General features: G+C 37.6%; 1 protein-coding gene across 5 annotated transcripts in view; it reads right to left on the bottom strand.

The window, feature by feature from the left end:
• The window catches only part of LOC120956974 (neurogenic protein mastermind), a 68,704-nt gene extending 48,903 nt beyond the window's left edge, over window positions 1–19,801 (bottom strand). For 2 of the 5 annotated variants that reach the window (XM_040378837.2, XM_049609673.1), the window contains exons 1-2: window positions 19,616–19,801; window positions 18,402–18,590 (exon numbers count right to left, since the gene is read on the bottom strand). The gene's annotated coding sequence lies outside the window, so the exon portion shown is untranslated. The other 3 variants (XM_049609672.1, XM_040378839.2, XM_040378838.2) reach the window with 3 other exon arrangements.
• Window positions 19,802–24,825: the final 5,024 nt, after the last annotated feature.

The following is a 24,825-nucleotide window of genomic DNA, read 5'->3' as shown; positions in this document are numbered from 1 at the left end:
AAACTTTAACCAAAGTTCATTAGCTAGCTAGATTACGAGTGACTAATAGGTGTCAAAACATAGTTAAAATTAAATAATATTTCATTCATTTATATTTCATACTTCAAATTAATTAAACAAAAAGAAGATAAGGGAAGGTGTTTTATTTTTTGTGAAACTGAACAAGAACCCACCATAAGCGGAAATGTATAACCGACCCTTTGAGTTTTCTCGTTTCCAGATTTCATCGTATATGCATTCGCGTTTCCCATTAGTTGTTTAGGGCGCACCCACCGCGCGAACTTAGCCGATTGCACCGATCGAATCTTTTTCAACGTAAGCTCAAACAACTAAACAGCTAAAGCGTGCGTGCGCTGGTTGTCGCCGATTAGCTTCCACGCAATTATCTCGTATCAACTAAATCATCAAAATCAAGCGCGTTCAAGTGTCGATAATCCCCTGCGGAACCCCAACATCGACGGCCACTTCACGCCACATTCATGCTTTGTTTTCACCGTCGACGCAACCGAAACAAACCACTATACCCCGCTCAAGAGTGATTCTAGTAGAAGCTCCTCTCATGCCAAACGGAAATCCAACCATCACAGCACCATGCCCACTCACTCTCCATGCCCTACGTCCTTTGAAACTGTTTGTCCGGCGACTAACTCTCTTTCTCTACCTACGTACCATACATCAACCTTGCTTTCTCGTTCACTCGCTTGCTCACTCGCTTTACTGAGCTTATCTTTCCGGCACGCGGCTAAGCGCGATCATTTTCGGGACCAGCGTTCAAGCTGTTTTGACCGGCGAACTTCAACGATCATTACTGGTTCTGAAGCTTTCAAATAAGTGTGTAAATGATCGTACAAATAATACCAGTTGAACGGTTACATCTGATGTCACACAATCGCTTATGCAATTGTTATACAGCATCGAATGCAGTTCTATGGATACATACACTCGAAGTTTTAATACAATTTTATTTTAATTCTCCATCGTGGGTAATATCATTGTTTTCATTATTTTATTATTTTAATTTTATAAACAAGCATGTTTAACTCTTTTAACGCACTACCAATAAAGTTTAAAATCATATTAACGCATCAGGAGCTTTGAAATAACTTGTATTGTTTTTGAAATACCAAAACAACTAGGCCTCATTGTTACAACAACAACACATTAATTGTCTTATACTAATGGTTGTTCGTAAAATTGTGCTCCACAGTTTGACAGTATGTGTTTACGTAATAATAAATTTGAGCAAGATAATTGAACCATACCAAAATATTAATCCTGTCCAGGTAGCACAGTCGCTTCAAACGACAGGCTTGCGTAAGCCTTGCGGCCGGTAACCGTGCCCTCGCGGGTAACCATCCGCCTACCCGGTCACTGTTCGTGCACCTCCACCATTTCCTCCTTGTAGTCCCTCCTGCTTCACTTCAAGGAACAGACGCTACCAAATGTCCCTAGCACACGTTCTGTTGCGTACCAATCAGCACTCTACTGCACTACTTGATTGCGTTTGGCAGCGAAAAACAACACATACAGAAAGGCCACACACACTGGACGCCGTGGCACGAGTTTCTTCCACCACCTCAGCAGCGGCCGCGCAATTATCGACTGAATCGGCACAATCTTTCGTCGCTGTCGCCGTCGCTACCGTCGAACAATTTCTTCGTAATTCCGCTCCGTCGTCCATTCCGTCCCGGTTGTACGCGCTCACTGTACATTGTACATTCCGTTCGGTTCATGCGGTCGTTCGTTTCTCGTCAATTCATCGCGCTCATCAGCTCTCTCATTTGTTGGGGATGCCAGTGTCTTTCTGGCCACCCCTCACGCATCGTTCACTAACACCCCATGGGTCACCCTTCGTTTCTGGTGCCCCAACTTACGGCGCGTGGTTGCGTTGCGTCCATTCAGTTCAAACCAAAACACATCTGCTTCTCTGACTCCGGCAATGCTCTCGTACTGCTCAGCAAATGCTGTTGCTGCTGCTGCCGCTTTGGAGCACGAAACGAATGAGACCTTTCGTTTAGCGGGGAGTCCTATGGAGCAGCTGGAAGCGGAACGATGATGAGATATACCGTCGGGTCTTTATTTTTTTCCTTCCACTTCTTTTGCAGGGGCTCAGGACAAATCTGGCTACTTTGCTTAAATGTATTTTCGGTTTGCATACATATTATTTAAAATAGCAATTTGGAATATGTTGATTGTACCATATGGTGACAGATCAAATGTAAAATCAGTACAATTTGTTTCAAGAATTATCCAATGCGGTATAAATTGTATTTTTTATAAGAAAATTAATTCGGTCAAAAGCCATAAATATCACAATTTTCTGCACGAATCATATCAAACAAATCATAAAATATACAAAGGTGCCAATATTTACCAAAAATACTGAGTAAACAAATGTATTTTGGCTGAAAACCCTGAAATTCGAGTTGTGCGGTTTCCCGAGAATGCATTAACCGCGTATCTTGAAAACAGACTGTATATAAATACAGTCTGAACTCACTGGTTGAACTTCGATTCCCTGCCAACTATTGAATATGTGTACCATTTTTAGATGGTACGTTTTTCCATACAAAAAAAATATGAATTTTTTCTCGCCAAGCCATGAGAGTTTTGTGAAATTTTCAAAACCCGAATGGGGAAAACCCCATACAAACAAACAAACCCCATACATGTCAGACAACTATCGAGCGTTCAACTAAAAATCATGCAAACTAAAAAGCGTTGAACTATTGAATTCTGACTGTATTTCATTAAACGTCTCGTTTTGTGGACAAGAATTAAAATATTAATGAACTTACTTAACTGAAAAATAAACTAAACAAACTGTCTGCAATCGGGCCGGGAGAAGGGGGAGTGGTAATCCAAAAGTCATTGAAAACCCAACCCCACAAGTGGTACAGGCAGGCTATGACCGCCAACGGTTGTGTTGAGCCAAAATAAGAAGAAGAAGAATACAGTATAATAAATGTTTAACAAACATTCTCAAGTTTTTACTATTCCGTATTATTTATTTTAATATTGTACATTGGTAACGATTCATAAAATGTTTTAACAAACCCTGTATTTTACCCTTTGGCGTGAATAAAACTCGCCCTCGCGTATCCGGAGTCTCACGAGCGCATTCTCCTCGTTGAGAGTAAACCGAATCTCGCTCAGGAATTGTGCCTTGTTGCATGAGTATGGAGTAGTACGTGTAATCAACTGGACGGAAAAAGATAGCAAAGCTATCAAACCACACGAAAAAGCAAGGTAGGAGGCTGAGTTTAAAATGCACGAGACACACGTTGTAACGCGCTGCTAAGAGAGGTTTGCTGGTAACAAAACACTACAATAACTCACAGAAAAAAATAAAAGAAAACAGACGCATATGAAGGGAGAAAGCGAGAAACACTTACTGGAAAAGAGATAGACAAAGAGAGATGAAGCAAGAGAAAGAGAGAGGTAGAGAGAGAGAAAGAGAGAGAGAGAGAATAAAAACGACAACGTTAGACAACGCAGCAAGTGCGGCGTTGAAAAAAAATGCTGAGAACAGTAAAACATTCCCCACGCCGTGGCAAAGGTTTGTGTCCATACTACCAAAACTCAATCTTACGCACTCCAAATATTCCACGGGGACAGTATACCTATAAAGCAGCTTTTCTCGTGCCTGACTGACATTGAAGCCAAAAAAAACATATATACACACACATACACACATACAATTCGGATGGAAGAAACAAAGCAAGCGTTGAAATGAACAAGCGACTGCTTCAGACTTGCCAAATCGAATGTTATTCGTTTGGGGCGACACGCAGCCATGCTGTTTCATTCTAAACTTTGATGGAGAATGGTACGGCATGCTCAGTGAGTATAGCAGCACTTCTCAAGACGCCTTTGTACCTTTATACATGTCTGGAAAAAGTATGAGGCCCCACTAGCCGACTCCAGCTGGTGTATGATGCGGCCGTTATCAATATTACCACTACGACGCGTTACAATTTATTTAACGCCTATTTTATTCTTCTAAATGCGTCTTATCTCTTTTCGATCCGAAGTGCTGCTGATTCGTTATGTTTTGTTATTTCTTTTCACAATTTGTGCCGTCTCTAGGGGGGGTTAATACAACGTTCACTCGTCCATGTTCATTTCTCGCAACTGCTGTTTCTTGGCTGTTTTGTAGTCATGTGTACCGTATTCATTTCAGCACTAGGTTCACAATATTGTTCTAACAAATACATGCAAAAATATACTCACGCCGACCATTCTTGGCACCGACTAACGACAGTTTCGATTAATTAGCAAATGTGTTATTTTTAATCAGCGTGCCTCAGATAGAAGAGGTTGCTTTTCACGGGGTTTGTTATCAGTTCTAAATGTTAGCTGCCATTGCCTGTTGCACATAACGTGGTATATCGTTGAAATTTAAAAAATAATAAAGATATCTCAAAACTTATGCTTATTGCACTAACTATGTACCAATCGATCAATCAGAGGGAATAAAAGTTGTTCAGATTAAAAACATTGAAAGGGTAACCTACACGCCCAAGGCAGGCCGAGCTATCAAATCTAATTGGCCACATAACATTTAAATCCAAATAACATTGAACATTGAATTGTCATTATGAGCATGTTGATAACAAATATTGCAATCACCATACAAACATATACCGGACTAACCTTAGTGTACTCTATCATTCTCGTATAAAGGTCGCCTAAGACCTTGCGTGAAAGTGGACGATTTTTGTTTGTGGTTGTTTTGCTATTTTCATTAAATATTTATTAGAATATGGCTCATCATAAACCAAAAGAAAGAATATTAAATTCCACAACTATTTGGAATCTAACATATTAAAATAATGTATTAAATGCATTTTCTTGTGAGTCTCCGCAGACCATTTTTTTCCGTGAACAAAGCGAAAATGCATTTAATTTATTATTTCAATATGTTTTATATGAATTGAATTTCCTTTCTTGTAATGTACGATAAGCCATATTCGGATTAATATTTATTAATCAGAAAAATATTAATATTAGCAAAAACCACCAAATTTCACATTTAATTTCACTGATGTTGTAACCCGAACTTAACAAGCTGTAACAACCGACTACAAATTATCCTCAGATCTGTTCATTAATAAAAAATTATAAAAGTGTAAATACAATTTACCAAAATGTTTAATACATATAAATTACAACCATCGCTTTTGGGCAATACATATTCAAACCAAATATTGGATTATTTAAGATTTGTTTTTAAATACTAAAATAAACTACACGAAACAAAAAAAAAGCTCTTTTGAAGATCGAAAATAACATTAATTGTGTTTATCCATTTGGGCCCTAATATTCACATTTTGAATATGATTGCCCATCGGCCACTGGTAAATAAAACAAAAATACATACACATTCTTTTCTACGATATTAGTACGAAACATCAGAGCAATCTGGCCAACTTTTGCAAGCTATGCATCGCACCCAACAGTAGTAAGGCAGAAGCAAGAAAATGGGATAAAATATCTCGCGCATTGTCGTTGAAAAGGGTAACCAACCGACCGCCATCGCAGCCAACAACACAAGCACTCTGTGAATCTTTGGACAACGAGCAGAGTCCCTGTTATCCTTCCCCTCTTATTATCCCTAACCGGCCATATCTTCGTCATTTATGACCCCTATATATTGCCGCACATTAATGCACACGTGCGAGGCTTCCAAAGCCGAAAGGGGCAACATAGCTAGCAAAGTTACTAACACACATGCTTTCGGGCAGCTACTCAATGCAACAGGAAAAACTAACACCAAGCACCATATGCATTAACTGTGCATCACCAAGTACGGCCTTTTGCTCCTGAACGGGCAGACGTAAAGCGTTCTCAAAATCTTATTGAGACAAGAAAATGAGCAATAGAAAACAATATAATAACATATACATTTCGCATCACACTATTCCTTGCATTTATTGACTTGCTGACAAATGTTCTTTCTTCTGTTTTTGCTTTTGTCCTTGCATATCTACACTTAATACAAGTTCCTTCATTCATTAATTGCGATTTAACTGTATTCGAAGTTTGCTTAAGTCTTCCAGCCTATAAACTCTATCTCAATTCAAGGTAATTTCATTTCAATATAGAAGCAGTGCATAATTTCTAGTTCACATTTGGTTGCGGGAGGATTATGGAGTGAGGTTATTTATTCAAAAACATGTGTTTACCTACTATACGTGTTCGATCATGACTATATTTTTGTAAAAAATGTCACCCTCTACATAATAAACTTAAATTTAACAAATTACTTGGAAATTCATATTTTTTCTTAAATGTATCATTTCATTTGCGAACAATATTTCATAAAATATTTTCTTCGCTGGCATAAAGACCTGCCCGGTCTTGCAGGCTTCCTTAATGTGTATTTTCCACCTAACAAGATTTCATACAGTATTTCCTGATTATGGGAGGACGGTCCCGAATGAAATCGAACGCGTAGGAGCAGGCTCGTCTATCCAATAAACCAGGGGTTGGCAAATTCGGATCCGCGGCGCGAAAGTGCGAAATAAGGCGAGAGAGCTGAGTTAATATTTTACAATTTTATCTGCACCATTCCACTAGAATTCACAAGTAAAGATTCCAGAAAGTGACATTGTTTTCTTTTTTAAATTATGCTCACTATTAATTTCACTACGCTAATTAAGCTTTGGTCAGGTAGACCTATTAAATACTTAGCGTTTTTGATACAGCAACATATGGTAATCTTTTAAACTAGTTTTCATCCGCTAAAATAATTGGAATTCTCATTAAACAGTAGGAATAATCTTAGTATGATAAATTAACCAAAATATTTAATAGATATAGATTACAACCATCATAGCTATAAGAAACAAAAAATGTGAAGAATATTAAATCAATTGAACCTCCCATACGCATTTTGGCGCGGTGTTTTGATTGGTTTTATATTTTTTATTACTACAATATATAGTTATATAGTACTATAGCAGGAGTCTCCAAACTTTTCAATTCGCGGGCCGCATTACTTCGTAAATAATGTTGTTGAGGGCCATTTTGACGTTACTTTTGGTTATGAGAACGTTTAAATCTCGTTTTCATATGAAAAAACTTAATGAATATTTTAAAATTCTGCATTTTTCTTTTCTAGTAACTTGGTTTTTGTGTTGATTTAGTAAAAATTAAAATTTTTATGAAAATTGTCAAACTAATATGATATTTACATTATCCTTTGCAACATCACCGCGGGCCGCATTATAGGCTCTCGAGGGCCGTAGTTTGGAGACCCCTGTACTATAGCACTAAAAACTCTAGCTGTGCACTTTGGAACGACTACAACAGCTGTTAGAATACTTTAATTGAAACATGAACATGAACATGAAACATTGAAGCTTGTGCAAAAAGTCAAACAAATTTATCAAATTTTACTTTACTACCACCGCTATCTAATGTTTTTGGAAATGAGAGAATATTTCTGAGATTTGGCATTTTTTTGACAAGTTTGCCGACCACTGCAACTGCAGACCACCGAGTTTCAACTGAATGTCATTCGAACAATATCACCGAAGGGAGGACAGATTAAAATAGTTAATACTTATTTTCAGTTTTGGGTTAGGTTTAGGTTTTAGGTTATTAATGTTGTAGGCAAATGAATAGAAACAAACAAACTAAATAAAAATAATTAAAAATAAAGCTATAGCGGCTGCATGCTATATTTGGCTATACTTGTAATTTTGTTTGGTTTTTGTCACACTATTTTTTTTTTCAATTTGGTCAACCCAAATTCATCATAATGTTTTATATACATCATAGCCCGATACTTCTTCCTCGAAATAAAATATACAAAATGCATTTTTTTTATGTTTCCGATTGCTTCCCGATATTGCACTTTTTTATGTTCCTTAGATAGTTTATGCTTTCTGGCCTCATTTGTCTCTTAAAACATTGCTCTTGAATGCTATGATATACAGCAATGCCTATTCGTATACCTGTCAAACCAAGGTGACTATGAGGGGTCATACGCTAAGCCACACTAGTCCCAAAACCAGGGGGTCCACCCTCATCGTATAATGTTGGTGTTTCAGCTCACATTGCGCTGCTATCAAAAAAACCGGCCATCGATTGACCCCAACGTGATCGGCCAGTTTTGTCTTCGTGTGAGTATTCATGGTATGGATAGCTGAAAATGTTCATTGACCGCCATTCGATGCCATTCGTTTTGTTCGGTCGCACTCCGCACCCGTAGTTAATTTCAAATTGACTGCGAAGACCACCAGGCACACTGCCATCGCAAAGAACTGTCCCGGAAGTGGCACGCTGGCACTCAATCGAAAGGCGAGCGGTTCGTACGACACGTACAGTTTGTTTCTACTTATTCCCTAGGCGGAAACAGGAAAACATCCAAAGAGCGATGTGAACTGTGACGAAAGCAGCTGCATATGCCTGCAGTTAACCTTATTCCCTTTCTTGCTTGCACTTGTAAACCAACCTTCGCGCGATCGCTTTCTCGCGCACGGTATGCTTTCGTTGGTGCGTATCGACATAGAGCGCCGCGTTTATGAGCGAGTTTAACATTTTTGTTACTCATCCTTAGGTATTGAATAAGACAAAACAAACACTACAGATAAAATAAACATATTTTGTTTACGAATATTCTCTACATTTCTTAAACGTGAATTAAAGGTGATAATATATATGTTTGATCAGTCATTAACATTAGCATATCATATAATCTTTGCACAAAGAAGTCTTCTAACAATATTTAAAAATGATATATTGTATCAATCTGATTTAATGCATTTTTGTTAGAAGTAATGCCCGTTTAACATATTATAGCTAAATAAAGGCAAAAGACCAAACCTTTCCTTGTCATAATCGATTTCCTATTGCAATTTCATAGATAAACCGAATGTTAATACAATATTCGTTCACGTTTGCTATCCACAAACAGTTTGAACCCCTTTTTCTAGACTTAAGATGCCCATAGGCATTGGAATAATTTGAAAGTACAAGCAAACAGCCTCCGTCTCCTGACTGAATGGGGAGCCGTTTCTACCGTGCACACGTAGTTAACGTGCACCACCGAGCGTTTCAATGATGAAAATAGAGTATGAAGTGCAAGAGAAAAAGAGAGTTACACGAAAGAAAAAAAAAAGAAGGAGAGGATTTATACAGCAAAAACGATCATATATAGAAGAGGTTGTGCGAGGGAAACAAAGGAATAATATCAACTCAAAACTATTTGCCTAATAACTATTGTTGGTGATCATTTATTAATTTTGAATGTTACATAAAGCAGGCATAACGAGAGTACTCTTATTTGTCCCGACTCGTCGTATTCTTAAACCACACGGATAAACGGATTTATCAACCACTTTTTCGTATGTTAGCATGATCCGATATTTTCTGGTCTTAATTTAATCCAGAATGTGTGTATTGAATTGTGTTGAATGAAATATGCCATACCAATCTCGATAGTTTTAATTATTGCTATATGTACGCTCCCCTTATGATGATGATGAGGAAAGCAATAAGTCCTTTTACACGATTCAATACAGGTTCCATCTATAGTGGTGTTTCATGGATTGTTTTTAAACGAAAAGCAGCTCCTTTTTAAAACACAAACAAAATGTAGAGGAGTTAAAATACTTATAATTAAGAGTTACAACCAGGAACAATTATCTAATATTTTTTAATTACTTAATGAATGTGTCAATTGTCTAGAACATACTGCTGTGCTCAAAAAGAGAAAACAATTGTTATGTTATATGTATAAAATCTGACACTAATCAATTCGACTAACGATGATTTTATTGTCATAGAAAAATGATCCATGAATTTTATGGTCCTATTTCAGATCTGTATTCATAAAATATCACACACATTTTAATTTCTGTTAAATTTGAACAAAATAGTTGAATTGGTTGCCGTTTTGTAGAAAATAACTAAATAATTTTTCCACATTATCAAAATGGCTGGTATAGTCATTTTAGTGCTGAGATACTTATCCTATCATATCTTCGCAACCTATTCTATCTCCTTTTCTAAGAGCTCCATACCACCTGCCAAATACATTGTCAATTAATATTATAGTCGTTTTACGGTGCGTCGATTCATAGAAATACTGCATTCAGTGCGATGCTTTACGAAATTTTAAAAAAAGTAAGAATAATTTTGATTTTTGACACCAAACAAGTCAGGTAAACAAATATACGGACGCAAGATGAAATATACATTTCGATCTATTGTCACTTTGGATACTGAAATACAAAAAAATAATTTTAAACACTCCAAACTGGTCTGACCTGTGCTGACCAATGCTTTCGATTTTTTTATTATTGAATTTATACAAATTTAACGTTTTTAATGCTTTACACACTTTATCAAAAATGTGTACGTGTCATCTATAATTATCAATATACCACATTTTAAGATGAATGACACTTTTTCTGATTCGCCTATAACTTGCAGTCCATCATTTTCTAGGCACATCGATATAGAGCGAGAAAAAAGAGGACAGAGAGCAGGATAGCTAAATGAAAATTCCCTTCCGGTAACGGTAACGCACACCCGTGCGGCACTACTTTCCATTGTGCGTTCTCCCAGAGGGGTGAAAACGAGCTTGTGTTTGAGCAGAAAATCGTTGCTAATCCCTCTCGATGTGTTAGTACGGTCATGTGCAGGGCGAAGAAGTAATGGTCTAAGGCGTCACTACCGCAGGCTTTCCTTGTATACCACATACCATATGCAGCTAACGATGCAGCGGTGCTTTGCCGGGCTACGGGTTCGCGGAAGAAGCGTGAGGGCAACACCATCAGAGTGCAGTTGTGAAGCACACCGGCAGTCAGCCTCCTCACAGGATTTGTAAATAGGGGACACATTTCGCATGAAAGCATAAAAAATACTCACTTGTTTTCTAATTCAAAGGACCAACATAGCCCATATTTTTGAAAGAGGGACGACGAAGCAGTTCAAATTAATATTGGTATTGGTGTGTACGTTTTGTATGTTAAAATCAATCTTCGAACGAGAAGGAAAATAAACACTTTGACCTTAGACAGCACAACAACTGCACATGTCCGATGGACATGCACCTGTGGATAAGATATAGGTGATTTAGTTCGAATAATAGTAAATGAATAAAATACAATCATCATAGGAAACAAGCCAAATCATACATGAAAATAAAGATATGCTTTTCCGTTTGGTATCGAACGCTTCATTAGCATCTTCTATAACACTTTCGCTTCACTTTATTTCATAAATGTTTAAAGTGGAATTACAAAATATGCTTCATAAAATGTAAATGGAGTAACATAATACGCTGAAAAAAAAACGAGAATGCAAACCATTCACAAAACATTTTTTAGCAACATCCCAACAAAATCCAAAACGAGTACTAGGATCCGTTCCCACACTTGTGCTGCTTCCCAATCGATATTGGATTTGTATGACAATCATCAGGTCGGTGGAGCGATACTCTTACTTGGGTCAACATTTTTGTTGCTTCAATTTAGTTTTACATTTAGCGACATTGAAAATATAATAGAAAAATGTATAGAGTGTGCACAGCATGCAGGTTTTGATTGTACAAGAGATTTGATTTACAAATTGGTCATAATTGCGATATGGTCCTAACATCCATGTTATACGGCGGTTACCCTTCTATACGTTTATAAAAATTATAATATTGGTAGGCGATACTTTCCTTAGTGGATAAGCCGGAAGTAGACGGTACACACAACCCTACAGCTACACTTTCCATCGTGCAACAAGCGGAGTAGTACTGGGAAGCAAAGTTAACGATACTGAAAAAAATCTTCCCCAACCTCCAAACAATGAGCACAACGAGCTCTTTCACTTCCGTTCGTGCGAGACTAAGGCTCGCACGATGATCTCATTTCTTCGACTTAAGAAAAAATCCATTTCATTCATTCTGCAGCTTTCTCACCGCAGGAAGAGCACGAACCAGGCGAGATGGTGCCAAGGTTTTCTTTGCCTTCGTCGTCATTTTGGTCGCGTCAGCCGAGCATCGCAGGAGGAAGAAATGAAAAAAAGAAACAAATCTGAAGGGAATCTCCACCCGCCCTCGGTAAGCTTTCGTGGATCTCCACATTGACTCCAAAGTCAAAATGAAAGCAAAAATATATGCCTTAGCTTTCGTAATGTGAGCGATCGCTCGGCGCGCGGAGGCGATGGAGCGGACATTTTCAGGCAGATTGTTTCAGCGGTACCAGCCGCAAAACACATTTCTCCTACCTGATTGACTGACTTATGTGCCGTTACTGATACACACATTACTAAAACAGTTAAATGGAACCGCTTGCGACTATCACTCTCGTTGACCATACGAAAATACTTTCTGAACTGCAGCTCAAACGTGCAAAGCACTAGGTAAATTAGAAAAATAATGAAAAAGTACATGATTTCCGTTTTGCTTCATTCAATTAGGAACGTTATACAGTAGATCTAAAATCATCTATCATCATCTAACATCATCTATGTTTTATAAAAATACATGCGATTTTGATTTTTGGGTTGATAAAATTGAAATTATGCTAGGGAACGAAGCTACTGTAGTGACTGCACAATCGGTGCACAAACTAAAACTACCTTACATGTTATAATCAACAATAATCGATACCATTTTATCAATGTTAATACATTGTAGCTTTCATATTACATCGAGAAACCCGTAAGAATATGTAGTTATTTGGCTATATTTTCCATAAGCGTTTGTTATATGCTATTGCCAAAGCACACTTTTGTGCAGCGAGCCCAACAGATGTCGCTTTCACAACGCGTACGTGCTTGCTGTCTTTAGCAGTGGATACGATTTTCATGTAAGATGTATAATAGGTATGAAAAAGCTCGACCACAACTGACTGGAAAGGTCGTATAGGCACGAACGATTTCGAAGGCTACCCGTGACGTCGTAGTGCGCCGTTGCGCATTGCGCATCAGCCTCCTACTTCTCAAATTTCGGGAACAGACGACACCACATACCAAAGTTATTACGATGATAAAAGTACTACAAACCGAACACCAATTGCTTCTAGACAAAAAACACCGTTGTGCTGTGTTTAGTGATGGTCAACATTGGGAAGCATGAAACAAATTCAAAATTTATACGTTCTCTTCTTATTCTTGAGAACGCGACAAGCATGGCCAGTCCACAGTTCTACCATTAATGGTTACCTGATTACCAGGCATTATTTTAGGAATAGGCATGTCCTGCTGAAGGGAAGCTCAGCCCATACGAGAATTGAACACATGACGGATACGAACGACTTATCGACTGCATCACATGACCGCGGCAGTATGTTTGTTAGAAGCTTTTCAGTCTGTTTAGTTAAACAAGACGTCAGATGGCTTCTACGATAGTTAGCTTCCTATAAATAAAAGAAATCCTATTAAAAAAAAACATCTTACGACGTTAACAGAATCTACAATTGTTATGTATTAGAATGTGCTAAGTTCCATTAATATAATTAAATCAACATAGCAAACCAATGTATCCGTGTTCCGAGGAGGGGTTTGATTTGCTATAATCTATCTTCCAAAAGGTAATAAGGCACTAAAATAGCACTTATTTTCGAGGCAAGAATACAACTAAAAACATCAACTAACAAATGCAATATATTGCCACTTCATTACATTTTTCAAACAGCTTCGACAATGATAAATCAATAAAATCAGAAACGAGTAGATGAATTGTCAAAACAAACAAGTGAAATATATGTCGCGTGGTACTTTCCGAAAGACTTAACAACATGCCCGTCATGGGTTCAAGCCCCGAATGTAACGTACCCCCATGCGTAGGACTGGTTGTCTTGCTATGAGTAATCAATAAGTCACTGAAAGCCAAGCCTCACTAGTGGTACAGGCAAGTCTTATCCGGGAACGGTTATTGTGCCTAAGAATAAGATGTGTATAGTATATATTTAAGTGTTCTGTGCCACATTAAAGATAGTGTTCTCGTTGATGAATGCATGACGAACGAATAATTGTATAGTAATAAACAATAATAAACATCTGATTATGCCCACAATAAGGCACAACAACAAGGGGGAAATACCTTCAGAATTACATCAATCAACAACACAGGAAGTGTTAACAATACAGTTAATAAAAAGCCGTCATGAAAAAAAAACAAGTACATTCCAATAAGGCAACAGTTTGCAATATAGCCTATAGCTTTTCTTTTGATATGCAAAAAGTCTTCTTCTTCTTCTATTTGGCATAAACGTCCTACGCGGACATGCCGCTGGCCTAAAACAGGCTTTCAAGACTTTTTATTCAGTGCCACGTAACCGGATAATCAGCCATTTGCTACCGGGGGACGGGTTCATTCTGGGCTTGACCCCAAGACGGGCATGTTATTTGGTCGTTCGGTACAGTCGTCACACTCTGATGTTTGACGATCTTTGTGTGGAAATTGCAATCTTATCACTCCAGTAACGCATGCACGATTGACATCGCCGATCGCACGAAAAGTTTTCTAACATATTCGATTAACCGCAAACACATAGCCAATGGACAAAAAGGTGTTTAATAAACGTGTGCTACGTATTTTTCTATACGAAATTTCTTTTCCCAACTAAGATGTATTTTTGCATCAAATAATTTTACTCGTCCCTCAATTTTTTTCACAAAATACTTCCAGTATGATTTTTAGTAACTGTTTTTATTTGTTGCAAATTTACCTATGTATTCTACATTATTTAACACATTTTCACAAATTTAAGCTTATGCTTAAGCTTTACAACGATGTAACTTTTGAATAATAACTCGTTTTACTTACTAAGTAATGAGCAATTTAAATTTGCAGCCTGTTTTTTAGTTTTCTATTTGCCATTCTATGCCAGCCATCAACCATGCAACCACAACTGGGGCAATCTTTAAACCCTTGAATGACTGAAATAGAGCAATGTAAACAACACATTCAATGAGGGCCCTCAAACCTAAAATTTGTAGACTTTATATCAACTCATTAAAAGTCAAACGTTGGGAAATAAGTTTCAGGATAGTTAATCCTCGATCGAATCTTCATTAACCGAAAATGTACAAAATGTAAATAAAATTTAATTGGAAGTCAAAACAAAACAAACAAACAAATCGATTGAACGTTCATTATTCATATTGCCAGAATTGAAATTGTTTTTACCGTTATTTTATTTATTTGGTTGTTACAATAGTTACTAATGCATACGATAACATATCTTGTAAAACATAATGATTATTTGTTTTACTATCGCGATGAGCTGATCGTGCTCGGTAAATTGGTCGTGAGCAAAATTCCATGACATGGAAAGGGAGTACAGTGACTCAGGAACTCAGGACCTTAGGCTACCACCAAGGGTTTACACTAGGATATCGGATTTTTTTCTAGGTCTATGCCGGCCGCTAGGTCTATCTTCTGGTATTCAGAGTGTTGCTAGGAAGGGCCATCCAAAACTACCATCCATCTATGTATTTAAAGAACTATGCTAGTCACGTTCAAATGAAAGATGCTTATATTGGGAAAAATCACTCAATACAAAATGAGTTACTCGGTTACTGAACTCAAACAGTATAAGCGCTGATAAATATACAAGTCAATAATAAAAAGCATCTTTTTGGGCAAAAAGGTGTTTGCTATACTGCTTTTTGAACAGAATCGTTCTTTTATATCCCATTTTGACTTATTTCAAGAGTTGAAGATAATGTACGGTAACACTAAATTTGTTTGATTTACAGATTTGGGGTCAATTGATCGATCCTTTAAAATGGACTGCATCATCGTTTGACCCTTCACAATTGATAAGGCTATGCTTTGAAAATGCTATTATGGCGTTGTAAGATCATTTATGAAAGTTAGCTTTACACATAGTCTTTGAATGTTTGTTTTGGATAATTTTTACCATTATTAACATATAATAATCAAGTAATAAGGTGTAAGGATGCAGTGGGCGTTCCAGTTCAAACCCGAAATTATTCCGGACGTGTCATAGTTATCAGTACATTTGATAAAAAATTAAGACGTAACGAGTTGAAATTTTTGGAAGTATAGCTGAATATCTTATTTCTATGTTTATTTTACAGGGCGAGCTGACAATTTCTTCCTATGTACAAGAGCGTAGTTATAAATTATGCGTGGTTCTTACATTAACTTCATATTACACAAAACATATATTTGGTGGACTCACGCAAAATATTTGCATTATGCATAATAATGCGGTTTATAGTTACAATTTAGTTTTCGCTACATTTTTTTCACAATTTCATTTCAAGGGAAAATCCAATTTAATTCAATTTTTTAAAATGTTCAGAGTATAAAATTGTCGTATAAAGTGTATTATACACAAAAGTAAAGACAGTATGTATCTGTATAGTTGATACAACATACGATTACATACAGGAAACTTCGTATGCTGTTTGTTGATTATAGAAATCCGGTTAGCGGAGTTCCGTTTTCTCGTCCTTAAAACAGTGAAACAAGTTATAACTTTAGACATGTTGAAAGTAAAATAAACGAATTTAAATTCAATTTAAAAAAGAAAGACATATGAAAAACAATAAATGGAAATAAAATGTATGAGCAAAAATTCTTGATTCATGCTGTTCGTACATGTTTACACTGTACATCTCGTCACGGCGGTATATTGCATCCACACCAACATACGAACCGAACCGCTCGCACACAATGCATCAAAACACTCTCAACACAAACTGGTGGTTTACGTGTCGCCAATGCACGTCGTCGACGATTCGACAAATAAAGTGTAAAGAAAAGATTTAACAACAAAAATATATGGCCCCGATGGATGATAATTGTGTGTTGGTGGATGATGTTGTGGTGAATCAGTAAACAACAAGATCATTTCAAAGATCCTCTCGCTTGCTCTTTGTCACTTCATCCTCTCATTCTCCCATCCCATCTCTTTTCTTTTCATGGTTTGGTATGTTTCGATATTCCTGCGATCACTTCTTCGCCAACCGAAGCACACGGTTTGACTGTATTCAAACTTCATGCGATGTAGCTCGGGCTGTTTTTTTTGTGTGTGTTATTTTGCTGTGGTAGATTCTGACTGGCTTGCTTGTTGTTGCTGTTGCTGCCACCGCCGTGTGCCTGTTTTGCCGTTATGTACATTTTCGTCTAAATCGTCGCTTGGTGAACTTAGACGTTTGATTCGCTTTGTTTCTCTGTTCCGAGAAAATGCTGCGAAAGCTTATTATGGATCGAAAGCTTCGATTTGGAGCTGTATTCATTCAATGTGGTTATAGAGCATTCATTACATTGATTTACTTTAGTTACTAAGATTATATACCTTGTTGCGACAGGCAGTTAAAAATCTATTACTGTGTCTACAACAGGAGAAACACATACCTCCTGTGCTCGATATGTGTTTCGTAGATTTTGTACAAATCCTTCCATTAAATGGCCTGTAACGCTAAATCGAACGAATAATCAATAAAACAGTGGTGTGCTACATTCCACTGATACAACTAGTATATGTTTTAATTGCTATGTTTCTCCTAAGAATAGTCCATTCTGTTCATCAACGAATAAAAAACTTACTTGTAGCAAAATAAAGGAAGGGTGACTTATTTCCCATTACCGGCCACAAACCTCAGGCGCATAAGTTTCAATGATCGGCCGCCCTAGAGTAGGGGTTGTCTTTTCAATTGTTGCTGAATTTGGGAAACAATTCAAACCATTCATTGTGAAACATAATCTTCATTGTGGGATAACAAAACACCGGGAGCCAGGTAACGACCATGCTACACATCGTTCGTGTGTATGTGTGACTGCCCTGCGAACGTTCCACGAAACAACGGAACAGGGCGAAGATCGAGAAAAAAAAAGGTCGAGAGATCGCACATTCCAGTGTGCTCCAGTGCTGCTCTGTGGGCGAACGGTGCGGGTGAAGTGCAGGCGAGACAGCACCATAGCACTAGCACAAGTTTCGTGGCCAAAAGGGCCGTGGAAAGCATGGAACAAACCAGCACTGGTTATGCTGCTGGAGATTTCCGTTCTGCATGTGTCGACATAGCATAATACCACCACCTTCCCTATAGCGTGTGTGTGATCGATGTATACGATCATCGCCCACCTAGTCAATCATTTTGTGGTGATTCCACAAGGGAGTTTTTAAAAAAATGAAGGTAACAAGTATTTTCTGTACGGCCTAAAATACTACTGTTAGAATATTTGTTTCCTGTTATAGATTAATAATAAGGCATTTTTGCAGAATAAATATACACAGTTCTTGTGCAAATTTGCGCAACTTACAATAACTAGCCTATGTTTCTAATCGTATCATAATATCGATTTATGCCATACGAGTTCGCTTGTAACAATATATTTTCTTATTTTACACATAGTTTACTAATTTTAAGATAACGTTTATTGAACGGATTATGTTGAATATTTTTCAACTTACCTGTTTCATGTGTATCCAAATGGAATCACCGTTATTTGTATTCAATCCAATTATATCCATGCTTCTCACCGCATCTTTAACGTTTGCAGGTTTATTAAAATCAATATTTGTATTAACTTTCAACACGCTTCACGTGTACATAATTCACACAATGTACATTGCACATTAAATCAGTTTTGAATTGTAAATCTGAACATAAATAAAATTAATTTAAGTACACAATTAAAACATCATTTTAGACACATAAATTTAACAAAAAACACCAAAAATTTACATCAATTTGAACATATAAAAATTATTGGAGTAAAGTAGCAAAAAAGACCAAAAGTATTTTGAGACTCGATTTATAAAAAGACCAGCTAACATCTAGCCGGTGTTTCCTCTGTAGACACGTCCTTTTGAACCGCACACTCGCACACATACACTAACACATGTAGCTGATGCAAAGCGAAGCAAATTCAGTCAGTGAGGGTGAAACGCCAAGGGTGAAGAAGAAATATGAACGGCGTTTTTACACAAAATTTGTTGTCATATAATTTCCACTCTAGCCACACGGCCAAACACACATGCATACTGACACGCACACCGACGCGATCAAATCTCTTATTGGGATTTGATCACACTCCACACATTCAGGTCCTGGTAGAAGATCCTTCATATTTCATATTTTGTGTTGGCTACGCACTGGCCCGCTTTGTTCTGAGCAAGATAGCATGAGCTTCGTCCGGTGGTAATGCTACCCTGCTTCATTGCATTCTGTTCTGTTCTTCTCGCTCTTGTCGCTACGATTCCAAGCACTTCACACTGAGGATGCATGCCTACTGAGAACGAACGACGCCTCTTCCTGTGTGCGCTGCAGTAATGCTGGAACAGCACAGTTTTGGGCTTCTTACTGCACCAGCTTGTTGCTTTTGCTGGTCCACAGGATCCCGGCATTGGATCATCCCTGGAACTGGAATCACCACCACAATGTTCCGCATACGACGACGCAACAAGCACAACTCTTTCGCTCACACTCCGTCGTATGTGCGTACGTATTACAAACGCATTTTTCGACAACGAATTAACGTCTGCCGTTGCGATCGGTTGCAACCACCATTCGTCCAATTGGCCACCGGTTGACTTTGCAACACCCTATACCGTAATGGGTTAATATCAAACCAAAACTATACACTAGCACTAAACATAAATCAGCTATATTAACAACACATCACCATCGATTATTCGTTGCGTATTCACTGTTCCTAGAGCAATACCCGCGACTATTTGGGCCCTAGTTTTGAAGGTAAAGAAACAGCACAAATTTATGCTACTACACTCGCGTACGATACAAATCTAGCCATTGATTGAACTATCAACTAAGCAACACACAACATCGAGTACGCTTATTGTGTGACTCGTAACTCCCGTGCACACGCACACCATTCTCGTCCCCTACTTCTATTTCCGACCTGCGTACACACTTACACCACATACAGTCATCTTCTCTCTTCTGCATTCTTTGTCCTTTTTGCTCTAACGGTTCAGTGCGCCCAAGCGCACCTACCTACACAACCAGCGACCGTTAAAGCAGATGAATATGTGTGTAACCTTTTCTCAAACACAACCGTAGCTATTCACCAACACCACTGACATCAGACGCGAATCGCTCTGTATGTGTGAGTTTTCTGCTGCTGGTTTCAAAACAATTTCAAATATCTCTTTGGCCTGGTACAGTCATAGTCGTATGTCGTGGAGTGCCAAACAGGAGAGGTAAACTCATCTATCTTTAACCGTTAGCCATCTTGGTTCGGTTAGTAGATTGTGCAACTAACAATTTAACCTTTGTGTCATAGGCCAAATTTACATATCTTATTAGTGGTGTACATATTCCACTGTGATAATATTTGCCTTTTTTACGTATATTCGAGTTACGTTCATTACATTGAAACGAAATTAATCATGTACCTGTAGAACAACTTCGTGTCTAGAAAATTAAAAATTCTCGCGATTTACAGCCAAAATATCACTATTTTTAGCGTAATTTTGTCAGTATTAGGTAGTTTTAGCCACTTAATTAATTATTGGGTATGATTCTGACTAGTGATGGGAAAAATTAATTTTTGTCGGAATCGGTTCCGGCTAGCTCCGAAGTTTTCTGGAATCGATTCCGGATAGTAGGTCGGATCAGTTTCCGGAATTAATATCGGCTCTGGAATTGGTTTCGAAATCGGAATCGTCTCCAGAATTGGTTCCGGAATCGGCTCCAAAATTGGAATCGGTTCCGGAATCAAAATCGGCTCTGGAATCGGAACTAACTCTGAAATCAGAATCGGCATCGAAACGGAGTCGGTTTCTGCATCTTCATAAAAATAGGCTTGGGTCCAACGATACAGTCTGAACTCACTGGTTGAACTTCGATCCCCTGCCAACTATTGAATATGTGCTTTTTAGTTGGCACGTTCCCCCATACAAAAAATGTCTGAATTTTTTCTCGGCAGGCCATGAGATTTTTGTTAATTTTTCAAAACCGGGTTTTCCATACAAACGCATGTTTTTTAATTGAACTGTCAGCCAAGTATCAACTAAAAAGCATGCCAACTAAAAAGCGTTCAGCGTATTGAATTCTGACTGTATTTCGTATTGACAGTCGCAAAGAATCTTACTAAATAAACGATCCATTCTCATGGAGATCTTCTTATTTCTATTCAAGAACTGATTCTCATTCGAAGTTAATTCCATTTCTGGAGTCAATTCTGATTCCGTTATTGTGGCAAATTGCGATTCCGAGGTCAATTCCGATTCCGGAGTCGATTCTGGTCGCGAAATCGATTACGGGCCCGACTCCGGAATCGAAATCGATTACAATTTCGGAATCGGCTCCGGAATCGGAATCGAATCCAGCATCAGAATCAGTTCTAGAATTGATTACGAACACGGAATCGGAATCGGGTAGGTCCGAGCTCCCACCACTAATTCTCGTTGAAAGTACTGTTGTGTTTGATGTTTATTACATTAGAATGCACATTTAATAAGATCTAACAAGCCTACTGTGCAACTCTGATATGTTGCTTATTCCAATAATTCTTAATGAATGTAACTGCTTAGATTATTAAATCTTAGAGCTCAAAATATGTTTTTCTTTATTTTAAGCCTATCCCAAGTGCCACGAATCCACTAAACGACCACTAAACGGGCTCTAAACGGCTCCAGCTCTCAACCTAAACGAAATATAAAAAAACTTCGTTAAGCAGACGGTGAACGACGGTATGCACTCTAAAAATAGCAACAAAAAAGCTAGTGGCGCTATCTGTTGGTGGGATAGCCACCCAGCGGAGCTTTCTCTTTCTCTTTGTACTATGGTATGTGTTGTGGGCAGCCGTGCCGACCCTTGGATTTGCCGTGGTAGTTGCACTACCACTGGTCAACGTCCAGAGGACGACAGTGTGTCGCGCACAGTATCGTACGCACACTAAGCGCGGGTCGGTTAGTGGGTGTCGTGCGCTCGAGCAAGGCTCTTGGCTGGTGCGCGGCCGATTATTTTGATGTATAATTGTGCTTGATAGTTATATTTATTATTGTGTACTGTTTATATTAGTTTTACATAACAGTACCTGAGTGGCAAGCCAATAGAAACACAACAGTATGATTTCGCATTGAAGTTATGCATCGATAGAAATAGAACGGAAATACGATAGTTTAAATAGAAAACTCCAAAGTAAACCACCAGCACTGAGCAAGTGAGATTTGAGTAATGGTTGTTGATACCCATGTATCTGACCACACGATCATTCATATAGATTTTTGCTTTTAAAGTTAGAAGGCTATATAGGTAATGATTAGATGAAGCTTGCATGTATGTATGTTTTTTCCAATGAATTCGAACTGTTGCATAATAAACCAGTATTTTCTCAACCAGAAACATTAATTTGCCAAAAAAAAATATGACAAAATTATCAATAAATAGATGAAATCAGTTTATGTTTTGGCAGCACTTAGCCAGTTCCAGCAATTACACCATGTCAAACACAAGACCCGCGGGTCACATGAGGCTCTCGAAGTAATTAGGCATTCATTTGAATGAAGCAGAAATAGATTTTGGATTATAAGACAAGAAAAATGGATGTGCTAATTTTGATCCGCTTATGAAGATTTCAACATTCAGTCTTAGTTGTTCGATTAACGAAGAGTACAGTAAGTTACTTACATATACTTCTTTGGTTAGATAATATGGCATGTTGCATGTGTTATTGTAACTGTAACTGTTTAGTGGTGGCACCTTCATGTCGGAATCCTCACATTTTCACCCATTTTCTGACTTTAAGCCTTTCTAGAGGTTTCAGAAATCACATATCACGGAATACCACTTTCTTCACTTCATTGATGAGGGTACTCTTTAGCTTCTACAAAAAAATCAGACTGATATATTTGAAAAACTAAAAAAAAAAACAAGTACTATAAACAAAGGTGTGGATTCTATTAAGACGAGTCTGCACTAAAAGTCATATACTCTATTTTCCTTTAAAAATGGCCACATAACTAGCCTATATTGGCCGATATAGTGCTAAAATGATGAGTTAGCCTTATTAGTCATTCGCGTTATCAAAAGGATGCCTTTACACTTCGTGTGTCTATTAAATTACCTAAGTTTAAAACATTAGTACCGAAAATTGATAGAATGGCTATGCTTCGTTTTCCGCAATTGTTTTTACATACTGGGCTGATTTTAGCACTCGCATAGCCTAAGAGTATCCTCGTCGATGTGTGAAGACGACATACGAGGTTAAAGAATTGTTCAGGAATTCTCAAAGTTAGCGCATAGTTGGAGTAATGCATAAGAATTATAAAAATTCTAAGATAGGGCGACCGCAGTGGCTTTGCTTAGTGTAATTTTATTTCCAAACTCTCTTTTTTCTACATTATCAAAAATTTATGGTGAAACATTTGACATGAACAGATTTGTTGGAGGCTATGAAAAATTATAGATTTGATACCTAGGTTCAAGGTAATATCTTTAATCAGTTTAGCCGAACGAATGTACCATGTGTAGCAGAGGGCAAAGGAGAAACGAAGAATTCAGCAAAAACTACATTTTTTTAATTGAAGAACATGAATATACCCTTTAAGTCATTAATTAATAAGAATCGTTGAAAAAAAATATAATAACAACCTTCACAACCACCACATCCTTGTTGTCTGTTTTATGTATAATGTAATTGGTTCAATTTTGAAAAATTTAAAAAAAAACAAGAATATTTAAACTGCGCAAACCTTACCTCCCTAGCGCCACCCTCCCTCGCTCTCTCCTTCAACAGTGTCCCATGGCTATATTAAGTTAAATAAATAACTTTTTATTGCAATCCAATATTGATGGAATATTCTGATGAAAATTGAATAAACTAATGCATTTTCTATAACTGTGCAAAGATTGGTTCAATTGCTATCGTTTTTATATTATAGCTTTTCAAAGTTGACAGGGCTTTTTTGAAATAAAATATAGATCGTAAAAACAAACAATTTTACACAATTTTCAAAGCAAAATGGCTCTAAAAGTTCAGATTTTTTCTACGAGTAATTAAAAAGATAAAGGAGTTTCCATTTGAATAAAAACGCATGGCCTGGGTTATGTAATAAGCCGCAGATGATCACCCAAAATAGTCGATAAGCCAATAATAACTGATATCACATTATTTTAGCACCATATTGGTCAATATTGGCAAGTTATGTGGTCATTTTGCTATGAAGTGAAGACTGTCCAACTTTCAGTGGACCGCATACATTTAATACCTTTTATCACATTTACGCATGGTGATCCGAGATTTTAAAAGATATCGGTCTTATTTTTTGCTCTAACATAGCTGAAGAGTGAACCTCAACAAAGGGTGAAAAAAGTGTCTTCCGATAAGTGGTCTAGGGCAGTGATCTCCAACCTGTTGTCCGTGGCGGTAGCATACGTGGTCCGCGAAAAGGATTTATTTTTGAAAAAGAAAACCTTATTACTATACATATCGTGCATTTTTCCCCCAACAATCAAGATTAATTTTTCAACAGACATGTCTAGAAAAAGATTTAAACATTTTTTGTGATCAAAAACTTTGAACTAAGTTTATGGATGTGGGCCGCAGCAAATGTATTTTCAAAGCCAAATGATTCGCGATCCTAAAGAGGTTGGAGAGCACTGGCCTCGGGAACTGTCCAAAGCGCTTCAAAGACAGATAATAGGTGAAAATATGAGGTGTCAATGACTTATAGATAGACTTTAGGTAGATATAAATATGACTTTAGGTAGCTGCCACTGTATATGAACACAATCAAATCAAGATGAAAAAATAATGCCACTTGTTGGACAAAACAATAACCAAAAATCAATGGATACATCAACCTTGCGGACCGCATTTCGCCTGCGGACCGGAATTTGTTGACCCCTAGTATACAAAACCTCTAC

This window comes from Anopheles coluzzii, chromosome 3 (assembly GCF_943734685.1).
Source record: "Anopheles coluzzii chromosome 3, AcolN3, whole genome shotgun sequence".
Lineage (NCBI taxonomy): Eukaryota > Metazoa > Arthropoda > Insecta > Diptera > Culicidae > Anopheles > Anopheles coluzzii.
The sequence above is the reverse complement of the archived record's forward strand: the minus strand, read 5'-3'. Positions and strand labels throughout refer to the sequence as shown.